At 41.7% G+C, this 14,200-nt stretch overlaps 1 protein-coding gene across 5 annotated transcripts in view; it reads left to right on the top strand.

Moving 5' to 3' along the window:
- Positions 1 to 14,200, top strand: part of RBFOX1 (RNA binding fox-1 homolog 1) — a gene marked incomplete at both ends in the record, with an annotated part of 1,093,433 nt that overhangs the window by 145,064 nt on the left and 934,169 nt on the right. The gene's annotated exons all lie outside the window — the stretch shown is intronic.

Genomic DNA, 14,200 nt, shown 5'->3' with positions numbered 1-14,200 from the left:
GAGGTTCCAGAGCCCGGAGGATGGATGGCATCTTAACACAGCTCCCTACCCAAGGAGTCCGGTTTCACCTTCATTCCCTGTTAACGTTGACCTCTGTCGTTTTCTCGTGCTGTTTATAAATCCGGGGGTGGGGGGTGGGGGCTGCCTTTTTGTTTTGGTGTTGGCGATGCAGACATCTATCCTCATCAAAGTTCTGCCCTGGGACTTCCAAGTACAATGGCAATCCACGAATGGCACCAGGATCTCTTTGAGCCTAAGCTAGCAGCTCCTGCAACTTGCTTCCTCCTCAATAATCTATTTTGTTCTTTGGACAGTATCCACTTTAGTTCATGGAAGGCACACCCACAGCCCTGTTATCTTTCTTCATCTTCGCTTTAGTCCTGTTTTGGCTGAGTCCCTTCATTATTCACACAAGCCCATCCACAGAAGAGCTGGGATCATCCGGGGGCTAAAAACCGAAAGTCAAAAAAGGAAACTCCCTGAAAACCTTACAAGATGTGAAAGCTTTTGTTGGGGTGCCTCTCTGACTATACAGCTGTAGAGAGGATGTATTTAGATGCTGGGTCTTGTTATAAATGCAAAGAGAAGCAGCATAGCTGACAGAGCAGGTGACAAATCCTGAATTTCCTGGGATGGTATTTTTCTCCTCGATACTGTTTTGTTTTTGTTTTTAATTTTTGAATTTTATTTTACTTTTTTATACAGCAGGTTCTTATTAGTCATCAGTTTTATACACATCAGTGTGTATACATGTCAATCCCAATCGCCCAATTCATCACGCCGCCATCCCGCCTCCCCCCCCTCCAATGGCTTTCCCCGCTTGGTGTCCAAATGTTTGTTCTCTACATCTGTGTCTCAACTTCTGCCCTGCAAACCGGTTCATCTGTACCATTTTTCTAGGTTCCACATACATGCGTTAATATACGATATTTGTTTTTCTCTTTCTGACTTACTTCACTCTGTATGACAGTCTCTAGATCCACCCACGTCTCAACAAATGACTCAATTTTGTTCCATTCTATGGCTGAGTAATATTCCATTGTATATATGTACCACATCTTCTTTATCCATTCATCTGTCGATGGACATTTAGGTTGCTTCCATGACCTGGATATTGTAAATAGTGCTGCAATGAACATTGGGGTGCATGTGTATTTTTGAATTATGGTTTTCTCTGGGTATATGCCCAGTAGTGGGATTGCTGGATCATATGGTAATTCTATTTTTAGTTTTTTAAGGAACCTTCATACTGTTCTCCATAGTGGCTGTATCAATTTACATTCCCACCAACAGTGCAAGAGGGTTCCCTTTTCTCCACACCCTCTCCAGCGTTTGTTGTTTGTAGATTTTCTGATTATGTCCATTCTAACTGGTGTGAGGTGATTCCTCCTTGTAGTTTTGATTTGCATTTCTCTAATAATTAGTGATGTTGAGCAGCTTTTCATGTGCTTCTTGGCCATCTGTATATCTTCTTTGGAGAGATGTCTATTTAGGTCTTCTGCCCATTTTTTTATTGGGTTGTGTGTTTTTTTAATATTGAGCTGCATGAGCTGTTTATATATTTTGGAGATTAATCCTTTCTCCGTTGATAGGTTTGCAAATATTTTCTCCCATTCTGAGGGTTGTCTTTTGATCTTGTTTATGGTTTCCTTTGCTGTGCAAAAGCTTTGAAGTTTCATTAGGACCTATTTGTTTATTTTTGTTTTTATTTCCATTACTCTAGGCGGTGGATCAAAAAAGAACTTGCTGTGCTTTACGTCAAAGACTGTTCTTCCTATGTTTTTCTCTAAGAGTTTTATAGTGTCTGGTCTTACATTTAGGTCCCAAATCCATTTTGGGTTTATTTTTGTGTAGGGTGTTAGGGAGTGTTCTAATTTCATTCTTTTACATGTAGCTGTCCAGTTTTCTCAGCACCACTTATTGAAGAGACTGTCTTTTCTCCATTGTATATCCTTGCCTCCTTTGTCATAGATTAGTTGACCATAGGTGCGTGGGTTTATCTCTGGGCTTTCTATCTGGTTCCATTGATCTATGTTTCTGTTTTTGTGCCAGTACCATATTGTCTTGATTACTGGAGCTTTGCAGTATAGTCTGAAGTCAGGGAGTCTGATTCCTCCCGCTCCGTTTTTTTCCCTCAAGACTGCTTTGGCTATTTGGGGTCTTTTGTGTCTCTATACAAATTTCAAGATTTTTTGTTCTAGTTCTGTGAAACAATGCCATTGGTAATTTGATAGGATTGCATTGAATCTGTAGATTGCTTTGGGTAGTATAGTCATTTTCACAATATTGATTCTTCCAATCCAAGAACATGGTATATCTCTCCATCTGTTGGTATCATCTTTAACTTCTTTCATCAGTGTCTTACAGTTTTCTGCATACAGGTCTTTTGTCTCCCTAGGTAAGGTTATTCCTAGGTATTTTATTCTTTTTGTTGCGATGGTAAATGGGAGTGTTTCCTTAATTTCTCTTTCAGATTTTTCATCATTAGTGTATAGGAATGCAAGAGATTTCTGTGCATTAATTTTGTATCCTGCAACTTTACCAAATTCATTGATTAGCTCCAGTAGTTTTCTGGTAGCATCTTTAGGATTCTCTATGTATAGTATCATGTCATCTGCAAACAGTGACAGTTTTATTTCTTCTTTTCCAATTTCTATTCCTTTTATTTCTTTTTCTTCTCTGATTGCTCTGGCTAGGACTTCCAAAACTATGTTGAATAATAGTGGTGAGAGTGGACATCCTTGTCTTATTCCTATTCTTAGAGGAAATGCTTTCAGTTTTTCACCATTGAGAATGATGTTTGCTGTGGGTTTGTCGTATATGGCCTTTATTATGTTGAGGTAGGTTCCCTCTATGCCCACACTCTGGAGAGTTTTTATCATAAATGGGTGTTGAATTTTGTCAAAAGCTTTTTCTGCATCTATTGAGATGATCGTATGGTTTTTATTCTTCAGTTTGTTAATATGGTGTATCACATTGATTGATTTGCATATATTGAAGAATTCTTGCATCCCTGGAATAAGTCCCACTTGATCATGGTGTATGATCCTTTTAATGTGCTGTTGGATTCTGTTTGCTAGTATTTTGTTGAGGATTTTTGCATCTATATTCATCAGTGATATTGCTCTATAATTTTCTTTTTTTGTAGTGTCTTTGTCTGGTTTTGGTATCAGGGTGATGGTGGCCTCATAGAATGAGTTTGGGAGTGTTCCTCTGCAATTTTTTGGAGGAGTTGAGAAGGATGGGTGTTAGCTCTTCTCTAAAGGTTTGGTAGAATTCACCTGTGAAGCCATCTGGTCCTGGACTTTTGTTTATTGGAAGATTTTTAATCACAATTTCAATTTCATTACCTGTGATTAGTCTGTTCATATTTTCTGTTTCTTCCTGGTTCAGTCTTGGAAGGTTATACCTTTCTAAGAATTTGTCCATTTCTTCCAGGTCGTCCATTTTATTGGCATAGAGGTGCTTGTAGTAGTCTCTTAGGAGGCTTTGTGTTTCTGCGGTGTCTGTTGTAACTTCTCCTTTTTCATTTCTAATTTTATTGATTTGAGTCCTCGCCCTCTTTTCCTTGATGAGTGTGGCTAAAGGTTTATCAATTTTGTTTATCTTCTCAAAGAACCAGCTTTTAGTTTTATTGATCTTTGCTATAGTTTTCTTTGTTTCTATTTCATTTATTTCTGCTCTGATCTTTATGATTTCTTTCCATCTGTTAACTTTGGGTTTTGTTTGTTCTTCTTTCTCTAGTTCCCTTAGGTGTAAGGTTAGATTGTTTATTTGAGATTTTTCTTGTTTCTTGAGGTAGGCTTCTTAGCTGTAAACTCTCTCTCAGAACTGCTTTTGCTGCATCCCATAGGTTTGGGATCGTGGTGTTTTCATTGTTATTTGTCTGTAGGTATTTTTTGATTTCTTTTTTGATTTCCTCAATGATCTCTTGGTTATTTAGTAACGTATTGTTTAGCCACCGTATGTTTGTGTTTTTTATGTTTTTCCCCCTGTAATTCATTTCTAATCTCATAGCATGGTGGTCAGAAAAGATGCTTGATATGATGTCAGTTTTCTTAAATTTACTGGGCTTGATTTGTGACCCAAGATGTGATCTATCCTGGAGAACGTTCCGTGCACACTTGAGAAGAAAGTGTAATCTGCTGTTTTGGGATGGAATGTCCTATAAATATCGGTTAAATTTATCTGGTCTGTTGTGTCATTTAAAGCTTCTGTTTCCTTGTTTATTTTCATTTTGGTTGATCTGTCCATTGGTGTAAGTGAGGTGTTAAAGTCCCCCACTATTATTGTGTTACTGTCGATTTCCTCTTTTAGAGCTGTTAGCAGTTGCCTTATGTATTGAGGTGCTCCTATGTTGGGTGCATATATATTTATAATTGTTATATCTTCTTCTTGGATTGATCCCTTGATCATTATGTGGTGTCCTTTGTAGTCTCTTGTAACATTCTTTATTTTAAAGTCTAGTTTTTCTGATATGAGTATTGCTACCCCAGCTTTCTTTTGATTTCCATTTGCATGGACTATCTTTTTCCATTCTCTCACTTTCAGTCTGTATGTGTCCCTAGGTCTGAAGTGGGTCTCTTGTAGACAGCATATATTTGGGTCTTGTTTTTGTATCCATTCAGCAAGCCTGTGTCTTTTGGTTGGAGCATTTAATCCATTCACGTTTAAGGTAATTATCAATATGTATGTTCCTATGACCATTTTCTTAATTGCTTTGGGTTTGTTTTTTAGGTCCTTTTCTTCTCTTGTGTTTCCTACTTAGAGAAGTTCCTTTAGCATTTGCTGTGGAGCTGGTTTGGTGGTGCTGAATTCTCTTAGCTTTTGCTTGTCTGTAAAGCTTTTGATTTCTCCATCGAATCTGAATGAGATCCTTGCCGGGTAGAGTAATCTTGGTTGTAGGTTCTCCCCTTTCATCACTTTAAGTATATCATGCCACTCCCTTCTGGCTTACAGAGTTTCTGCTGAGAAATCAGCTATTTACCTTATGGGAGTTCTCTTGTATGTTATTTGTCGTTTTTCCCTTGCTGCTTTCAATAATTTTTCTTTGTCTTTAATTTTTGCCAGTTTGATTACTATGTGTCTCGGCGTGTTTCTCCTTGGGTTTATTCTGTATGGGACCCTCTGCTCTTCCTGGACTTGGGTGGCTCTTTCCTTTCCCATGTTAGGGAAGTTTTCGACTGTAATCTCTTCAACTATTTTCTTGGGTCCTTTCTCTCTCTCTTCTCCTTCTGGGACCCCTATAATGTGAATCTTGTTGCATTTAATATTGTCCCGGAGGTCTCTTAGGCTGTCTTCATTTCTTTTCATTCTTTTTTCTTTATTCTGTTCCGTGGCAGTGAATTCCACCATTCTGTCTTCCAGGTCACTTATCCGTTCTTCTGCCTCAGTTATGCTGCTATTGATTCCTTCTAGTGTAGTTTTCATTTCAGTTATTGTATTCATTTCTGTTTGTTTGTTCTTTAATTCTTCAGGGTCTTTGTTAAACATTTCTTGCATCTTCTCGATCTTTGCCTCCATTCTTTTTCCGAGGTCCTGGATCATCTTCACTATCATTATTCTGAATTCTTTTTCTAGAAGGTTGCCTAGCTCCCCTTCATTTAGTTGTTTTTCTGGGGTTTTATCTTGTTCCTTCATCTGGTACATAGCCCTCTGCCTTTTCATCTTGTCTATCTTTCTGTGAATGTGGTTTTTGTTCCACAGGCTGAAGGATTGTAGTTCTTCTTGCTTCTGCTGTCTGCCCTCTGGTGGATGAGGCTATCTAAGAGGCTTGTGTATGCTTCCTGATGGGAGGAACTGGTGGTGGGTAGAGCTGGCTGTTGCTCTGGTGGGCAGAGCTCAGTTAAAGTTTAATCCGCTTGACTGTTGATGGGTGGGGCTGGGTTCCCTCCCTGTTGCTTGTTTGGCCTGAGGCAACCCAGCACTGGAGCCTTCCTGGGCTCTTTGGTGGGGCCAATGACAGACTCTGGGAGGGCTCACACCGAGGAGTATTTCCCAGAACTTCTGTTGCCAGTGTCCTTGTCCCTACGGTGAGCCACAGCCCCACCCCCACCCCCCACCCCCGCCTCTGCAGGAGACCCTCCAACACTAGCAGGTTATGTCTGGTTCAGTTTCTATGGAGTCAGTGCTCCTTCCCCTGGGTCCCGATGCGCACACTACTTTGTGTGTGCCCTCCAAGAGTGGAGTCTCTGTTTCCCCCAGTCCTGTCGAAGTCCTGCAATCAATTCCCGCTATCCTTCGAAGTCTGATTGTCTAGGAGTTCCTCCTTCTGTGCCGGGCCCCCAGGTTGGGAAGCCTGACGTGGGGCTCAGGACCTTCACTCCAGTGGGTGGACTTCTGGGGTATAAGTGTTCTCCAGTCTGTGAGTCGCCCACCCAGCAGTTATGGGATTTGACTTTACTGTGATTGCGCCCCTCCTACTGTCTCATTGTGGCTTCTCCTTTGTCTTTGGATGTGGGCTGTCTTTTCTGGTGAGTTCCAGTGTCTTCCTGTGGATGATTGTCCAGCAGCTAGTTGTGATTCTGGTGTCCTCGCAAGAGGGAGTGAGAGCACGTCCTTCTACTCCGCCATCTTGGTTCCTCTCGATACTGTTTTTAATCATTCTTGTTGAGAGTTTGCAGCTGACAGCTCCTCCAGAAGTAGTATTCTTAAAAGCTGCACTGAAATTATTCACCTCATGTAAAAACAAGCGCGATTTCCATCTAATATGGGTAATTACTTTTACAGTTAATTAAAAGCGCTCTCATTAAACTCCTGCTGTGATGCCGATGCATAGCTCTTATTTGCAAACAGACCCTTAGTTTGAGCTCACCTCTGTGACATATTGCTCCTACCTGAGAGGGGGCTGCCTTCCTCAGTATCAAATTTAATTGTGCTGAGCCAGCAGCCCTGGCTGCTGCCAGCTTGCTCGCATCCCCTGATAACCAAGCTGCAAAGAACGTGACGTGAAGAGAACAAAGTAATTCATGGGGCTGAGGGTGTAATTCTCCAAGAAAGAAGTAAAAAATTCTAAGATGAATGCCCTGCTATCTTTATTTGCATAAAAGCTGGGTTGGAAAATAGTTTTATCGTCTTTCCTGCTACTCCCCACCCCTCAAGGAAAATATCCCCCCCACCCCCTTAAAATTCCTCCAAACATTTATAAAGTTAAAACCATTGCTTTCTGACCTAGCCAACTAGACTACTCTCTTGGCTGAATGGATTTATGTTTAGATTTTGGTTAGTTTACATACATTTTTTGCCATTTGTATCATTTCAGGAGAAATAGCTCTTATATTCTCAGCCTTCCTTGGGTTTAGATTGAAACCTTAGTGTTTAGATTGAAACCTTAGTGTTTTCAGAATATCCTGTACCTGGAAACAGGGAACTCCGTCCTGCTGAACCTTAGATACAAACTAATAAAATGCCTCCTCAAATGATCACATTCCTGGTAAGTAATTAAGACTTATTAATTAAAACATAGTCATTTGAGACAAATTTTGAGGGAGCAGAAAGACTGTGATATTTCAAGTTTACAGACCCGATGAATTGGATGTTCTAAGATATTGCTTCGAGCTTTCGATATTTTTCATTGTTATTTGCTACCATCTGCTGGCCATGTATGGTATTGCAGGGGCTGAGCAAATTTGTGAATGAAGACGTTATCAAGTGCGTGAAATATGTCAGTGCAGACCTTGTATACTATTCTTCATGTATCAAGTGACCTTATTTGAATCTTAGTCCTTGGAGTTGAGTGGACACAGACTGAAGAATTCAGCTTAAAGGCACACATGATGTCACATTTGCACCAACTCTTGTTGCAAGACTACACAGTTACTGAACTTTTAAAAAAGTTGGGCAGAATAATTACCCTTAAATAAGGCAATTAAATTTAGAACATTGATCTAAATACTCAGATTCCAGGACAATATAGGGTATTGGGGAAAGCCTAAAATACACAGTAGGCAGACCAGATGGATTTCAATCCCTCTTATAACATTAACTATCAAAGCCAATTCCCTACTTTCTCTCTCTCTTAGATACTGTTTTTCTTTTTTTATTTTTCATCTTCAAAATGGAAACATTGGGCCAGTGGTCCTTATGGCTTGTAGTTATTTTCAGAGTCTGAGCCTTTGTGAAGGTCAAAAAAATTAAAGACTCAGGATGCAATAAATCACAGATAATGTTCTAAATTCTAGACTCTCAACTCACATTGGTTGGTTTCTTTTAAATTAGAAGTAATTGTAATGCTCAGAACAACAAGAAATATAAGTGTCCAAACTATCAGAAAAATTGCTATTGAAAAGGGAACCGGAGGTCCCTTAAAAAACTACAAATAGAACTACCATACAACCCAGAAATCCCACTACAGGGCATATACCCTGAGAAAACCATAATTCAAAGAGTCATGTACCCCAATGTTCATGGCAGCTCTATTTACAATAGCCAGGACATGGAAGCAACCCAAGTGTCCATGGACAGATGAATGGATAAAGAAGAGCTGGCCCATATACACAATGGAATATTACTCAGCCATAAAAGGAAACGAAATTGAGTGATTTGTAGTGAGGTGGATGGACCTAGAGTCTGTCTTACAGAGTGAAGTGAGTCAGAAAGAGAAAAACAAATACTGTATGCTAACGCATATATATGGAATCTTAAAAAAATAAAGGTCATGAAGAACCTAGGGGCAGGATGGGAATAAAGACACAGACCTACTGAAGAATGGACTTGAGACATGGGGAGGGGGAAAGGTAAGCTGGGACAAAGTGAGAGAGTGACATAGACCTATATACACTACCAAATGTAAAACTGATACTTAGTGGGAAGCAGCCACATAGCACAGGGAGATCAGCTCGGTGCTTTGTGACCACCTAGAGGGGTGGGATAGGGAGGGAGCTGTAAGAGGGAAGAGATATAGGGATATATGTATATGTATAGCTGATTCACTTTGTTATAAAGCAGAAACTAACACACACACACAAAATAATAAAATTTAAAAAGTAATAAAAAAGTGAAGTATTAAACAAAAGAGAGAAACCACTTATCCTTGAAGGGGAGCAGAATATGACACCCCAAGATATTCTTCTTTGGCAGAAGGATTGTTAGGGGATGGTTGTTTTTGAGAGAATCTCAAAAATCTCTGAAAACAGAGTAGAAGTTGCCCTTTTGTGAGGGAAATTTACATCGAGAAGGAAAATCTCCATTTGTAAAGGTGTCTCCCTCTCTGTAGAGAAGGAGGGCTCCAAGTCTCTAGAAACTCTTATCCATGGAGAAGGCAAGGACTTAGAGCTACATCCCAACCATACCCTTGTTTACTGTGCTTTTCCTGGTCACCACCCATGACCGGCCTCCCCCGCCCAGCATCTTTTATCTTCAGCTGGAGACGCTACTAGACGTGGTGGATGGGCCATTTCTGGCCCATGTGTATGCACATGCCCCCGTGTACAGGGGGCAAACGTGTTATTAAACTTCTATTTCTTTTCCTCTCCTTATCTGTCTTTATTACAGGGGGGGTTTCAGCCAAGAACCTAGGAAGGTAGAGGGGAAATTATTCTTCCTCCCCCCACCCCATATAACATTGATTAAGAATTTAAAATGCACTTTTGAGTTCTTTTTTGGAGTGTGATGACGAAATGTACTGTTTCTTAATGTTATAAACTGTCTCGCCAGAGTGTTTATCTTCGGTTTGAAAAGGAAGCTCAAAACACTTGGATTTCTTCCCTCAGTAAGAGTAGTTGATCATAAGCCCTAGTTGGACTTGTTAGGTGAAACTTCGGCTGCGTTTCCCCCAGCTCCCAAGAGATGACTTAAGCTGCAGGTATTCCCGTTGAAACACTCTGGGACTTTGTATCTGAGTCCAAGAGAACAATGGCGTGTCAGAAATATATTAGCCTTACTTAACTCTTACGTCAAACATCAGGACGCTGATCTTTTCTTTCCTTTGCCCTTCCAGTATTGGTAACTAAAATCATTAATTTTAGGACAGTTCCAGGGACTGTCCTCTGAAAACACAAGGGACCATGGGCGTAACAGCAGGACTGTTGTCAGCAGGGCCGTGCTCCCTCAGAAGGCTCTAGGGGAGGATCCCTCCTACCTCTTCCAGCTTCTGGGGGCTCCAGGCTTGTGGCTGCGTCACTCCCGTCTCTGCCTCTGTCTTTACGTGGGCTTCTCGTCTCTCTGTCTTTTTTCTTTTAAGATTTTTTTTGATGTGGACCATTTTTTTTTTTAAGTCTTCATTGAATTTGTTATAATATTGCTTCTGTTTTATGTTTTGGTCTTTTGGCCGCGAGGCATGTGGGATCCTAGCTCCCTGACCAGGGATCAAACCGGTACCCTCTGCATTGGAAGGTGAAGTCTCAACCACAGGACCGCCAGGGTAGTCCCATCTCTGTCTCTTAAAAGGGTGCTTGTCATTGGATTTAGGACCCATACAGATAGTCCAGGACAATCTCATCTCAAGATCGTTAATTACCTCCTCAAAGACGCTATTTCCCAATAAGGTCCCATTCACAGGTTCCAGTGGTTAGGACATGGGCATATCTTTTGGGGAAACTATTCAACCCGTTACAGGCTCCTAGCTTCTAAATCTTCGGAGGCCTCTGGAATCTCATTGGTGGACATTTCCCTCCACCTGTTCATGGGGACCTTTACCTTCTGGGCTCTTCAGAGCTGTGAATGATACAGATCCACGATCCAGGATGATGGTGCCCCCGCATTGTGGGCAGAAATAACCCTGACCTATAAAAATCATCAGAAAGAACCGACACACAAAGCGCAGAAGAAAAGAAATGTCTCTTGGGAGATGAAACAGCTTCTGAAAAGAACAGACACGCACGTGCTTTGATGTCTGAAAGCCAGAGAGAGATGTCAGAAGCCTTGGGGGAGAAAACTTTAAAAATAGAACTGTTTTTAAAGTTCTCAGTACTCCACTCAGAACTGGGTCTCCCAGAGACTTTTGCGGGTTGCCATCAACGATAGCTAACGTTTCTCGATGGCTTGGCGTAAGCTAAGACCCTTGTCGATATGCCTCACAACAAACGAGGCAGCTGTTATTATTATTACCTTTATTTTACAGATGGAGAAGCTGAGGCGCCGCTGGTAGAGCCCAGTGATATGGACCCAAGTAGCATGACTCCATAGCGTGTGCGGGTGTCCATATACTTTGGCAGTGAATCACTGTTCAGGGTTTTCCAGCTACAGAAAGGAGCATGGCTGACTCCTCTAAGGAAATTGATTGCTTGGTGATGAGTCCGGGACTCCAAATTCATACTTAACACTTAAGTAGTTGAGCTGTTCTCCAAGCGAAGTACTTACTCGACTCCTCTGGTTTGGAAAAGGTCAGGTCGGAGCCCAGCTGCAGACACCCGCTTTCCGTGGAGTGATCCGAACAATCATTTGTTCCTGCCAGAGTGACATTTTTCCAATTTGAGTCCAACGTTGTTCAGAAGCAAGTGCGTGTCCCTTGGGGTGCCTCCAGAGTCATTCTGCAGCAGATGACAAACCAACAGTATCACCTAAATAAAAAATCCAGCGTGGGTTTAGGAAATGAATCCTGACAAGAATAAATTGACTAATCTTCGGGAAATGGCAAGAGGTTGGATCCTGCCAGATGGGTGTTTCCTGCCCCTTGTGTGGGTCCTCGGTGCAGATTAAAAAACAAAAACCTGCCTTGGGCTTATTGATTCGTTCGTTAGTTGATTAACACCTGCCATTTCTGCGTGGGTAAGTCAAAGTCGGATCTGGACTCATCCTTGCAAACTCAACATATTTTCACTCAAGGAAGGAAAGAAAATGCGTGCTTCCCCTGGTCAGGATGGCATCAAACAGACAGGGAACTGCTTTTTCCTACCTTGTTTCTAGATGGCATCTCCTAGCTTTAAAACAATCCACGCTTTCATCACTCCCATACCAAATTAATCTCTACTTTCTCTTCATGTTCTTTAGAGGACGAATTCAAAGAGTTCTGAGTAAGTGGTAGGGACACTTCGCTGTCTCCATGTGCAAAGGTCAGTCAGAGATCACAGCCATTAATTAGGAGTTTGAGTGAGAAAATCATGACCCCGAGTCCTATGACTGTACCTGACAGTCATCCGGGAACTGGTCTTAAGCTTCTGGGGCTGCCATAGCAGAATACTGCAGACTGGGGCTTAAACAACTGAAATTTATTTTCTCCCAGTTCTGGAGGCTGGAAATCTAAGATCCGGGTGGTAGCACGGTTGAGTTCTGGTGAGCGCTGTCTTCCTGACTAACAGATAGCACCTTTTCTCTGTGTCCACCTGTGGCCTTTTCTCGGTGCATGGGTGTAGAGAGATCAGACAAACTCTCTGGTGTCCCTTCTTATAAGGGTACTAATCCTATCAGATCAGGGTCCCCTCCTTATGACCTCATTTAACCTTAATTACATTTTTAGAGGCCCATCTCCAGATATAGCCACCTTGGGTTTAAGAGCTTCATCCTATGCGTCTGGGGGACATGAACATTCTATCCGTAGCACTTACTAAAATGTGGGTTCTGATTCAGGATCTCTGGGGTGGGGCCTGAGATGCTGCATTTAACAAGCTCCCGGATCTGGTTGCTGGTGGGGGAGACCCCTCTTTGAAGGGCCAGTTTCTCATATTGCCTCGATGTTACAGATGAGGGAACTGAGGCTTTGAAAGGTGAAGTCGCTTGCCTAAGGCTCTCCAGCTATTGGATGGGAGAGCCGCACTTTCAGGGAGGGAGTCTGATGCAAGGACTGAACTGTCCCCGCCCCAGAGATTCAGATTCACTAGGTCTGGGATGGGGCCCAAGAACACACAGGTGATGCTGCTGCTGCTGGTGTGGAGACCTCACTTGGAGAATCCCAGCCGTACTTCTTCTCTGGGTATTCTTGCATTAGCTGATTCTCCATTTCCACAGCAAGGAAAAGGCTGAGACATGTGGCCTGCAGTATCCAGACTGACCAACCCTCTTGACTTAAATAAAATAAAATCACCTGAAAAGGATAGAAAGTGCCTGGTGTCAGGTGTCCCTTCCAGGTGTAGATTTAAGCTCTGTGTGACCCACAGTGAGTTATCAGCTCACACCTGTCAGAATGGCCATCATCAAAAAATCTACAAATAACAAATGTTGGTGAGGTTGTGGAGAAGAAGGAACCCTCTACACTGTTGGTGGGAATGTAAGTTGGTGCAACCACTATGGAGAACAGCATGGAGGGTCCTCAGAAAACTGAAAATAGAACTATCATACGATCTAGTAATTCCACTCCTGGGTATATACCCAGAAAAAACCAGAAACACTAATTCAAAAAGATACATGCACCCCAATGTTCATAGCAACACTGTTCACAATAGCCAAGACATGGGAGCAACCTAAGTGTCCATCAGCAGAGGAATGGATAAAGAAGATGTGGTACATATATACAATGACATATTACTCAGCCATAAAAAAGAATGAGATAATGCCATTTGCAACAACATGGATGGACCTAGAGAAAATCATGCTTAGTGAAATAAATCAGACAGAGAAAGACAAATACTGTATCATATCACACATACGTGGAAGCAAGCAATAGGTGCTGAATGCCTGTCTTTTGAATGAGTAAATAAATATCACAATTGCTTGTGTGTGTATCTGCCATGTTGTCTGACTGGGGAGTTCCTTGAGGGTTGAAATCATCTTTTTTTTTTTGGTTTTTCTTTCACCTTTACATTCCAAAGCAACAAGAAAAAACTGAATAAAAAGTAGGTATGTGATAAATGTGGATGGATGATGGATGGATAGATGGACGGATGGATGGATGGATGGAGGGAAGGATAAAAAGTAGACAGTGATGTCTTTGAGTTGAAGGGAGATAGATTTGACTATCCCAGATCTGGAATGGGAGAGAGAAATTAAGTCCAGTTAAGGGCAGCCTGTGCTGATGTGAGCAGAGGTGTCTGGGGGCATATTATTTTATGAGCCATCAGCTTCTCTTTGTTGTGGCCTCTGATCCACAGCGTTTGCCTTCACCCCACATCTGCATGTAATAAAGCTTAGTTATGACATCTATATGTCTCTAACGCAAACACCAGGGCATATACTTCTAAAAAGCGCTATAAAGAGCAGTGGCTCGAGAAGCAGCCGTTAAGAGCGTGAGCTCTTTATTATTTTAAAGGGCATTTCAACGACACCACTGAACATTCTCTGGCCATAAGTCTGACTCCTGTCCTTTCTCTTTCTTTTCTCCTCCTCTCAG

The sequence above is a fragment of the Leucopleurus acutus genome (assembly GCF_964270905.1).
Source record: "Leucopleurus acutus genome assembly, chromosome: 16".
NCBI classification, from domain to species: domain Eukaryota; kingdom Metazoa; phylum Chordata; class Mammalia; order Artiodactyla; family Delphinidae; genus Leucopleurus; species Leucopleurus acutus.
Note: the sequence above shows the minus strand (reverse complement) of the source record. Positions and strands in the feature narration are given on the sequence as shown.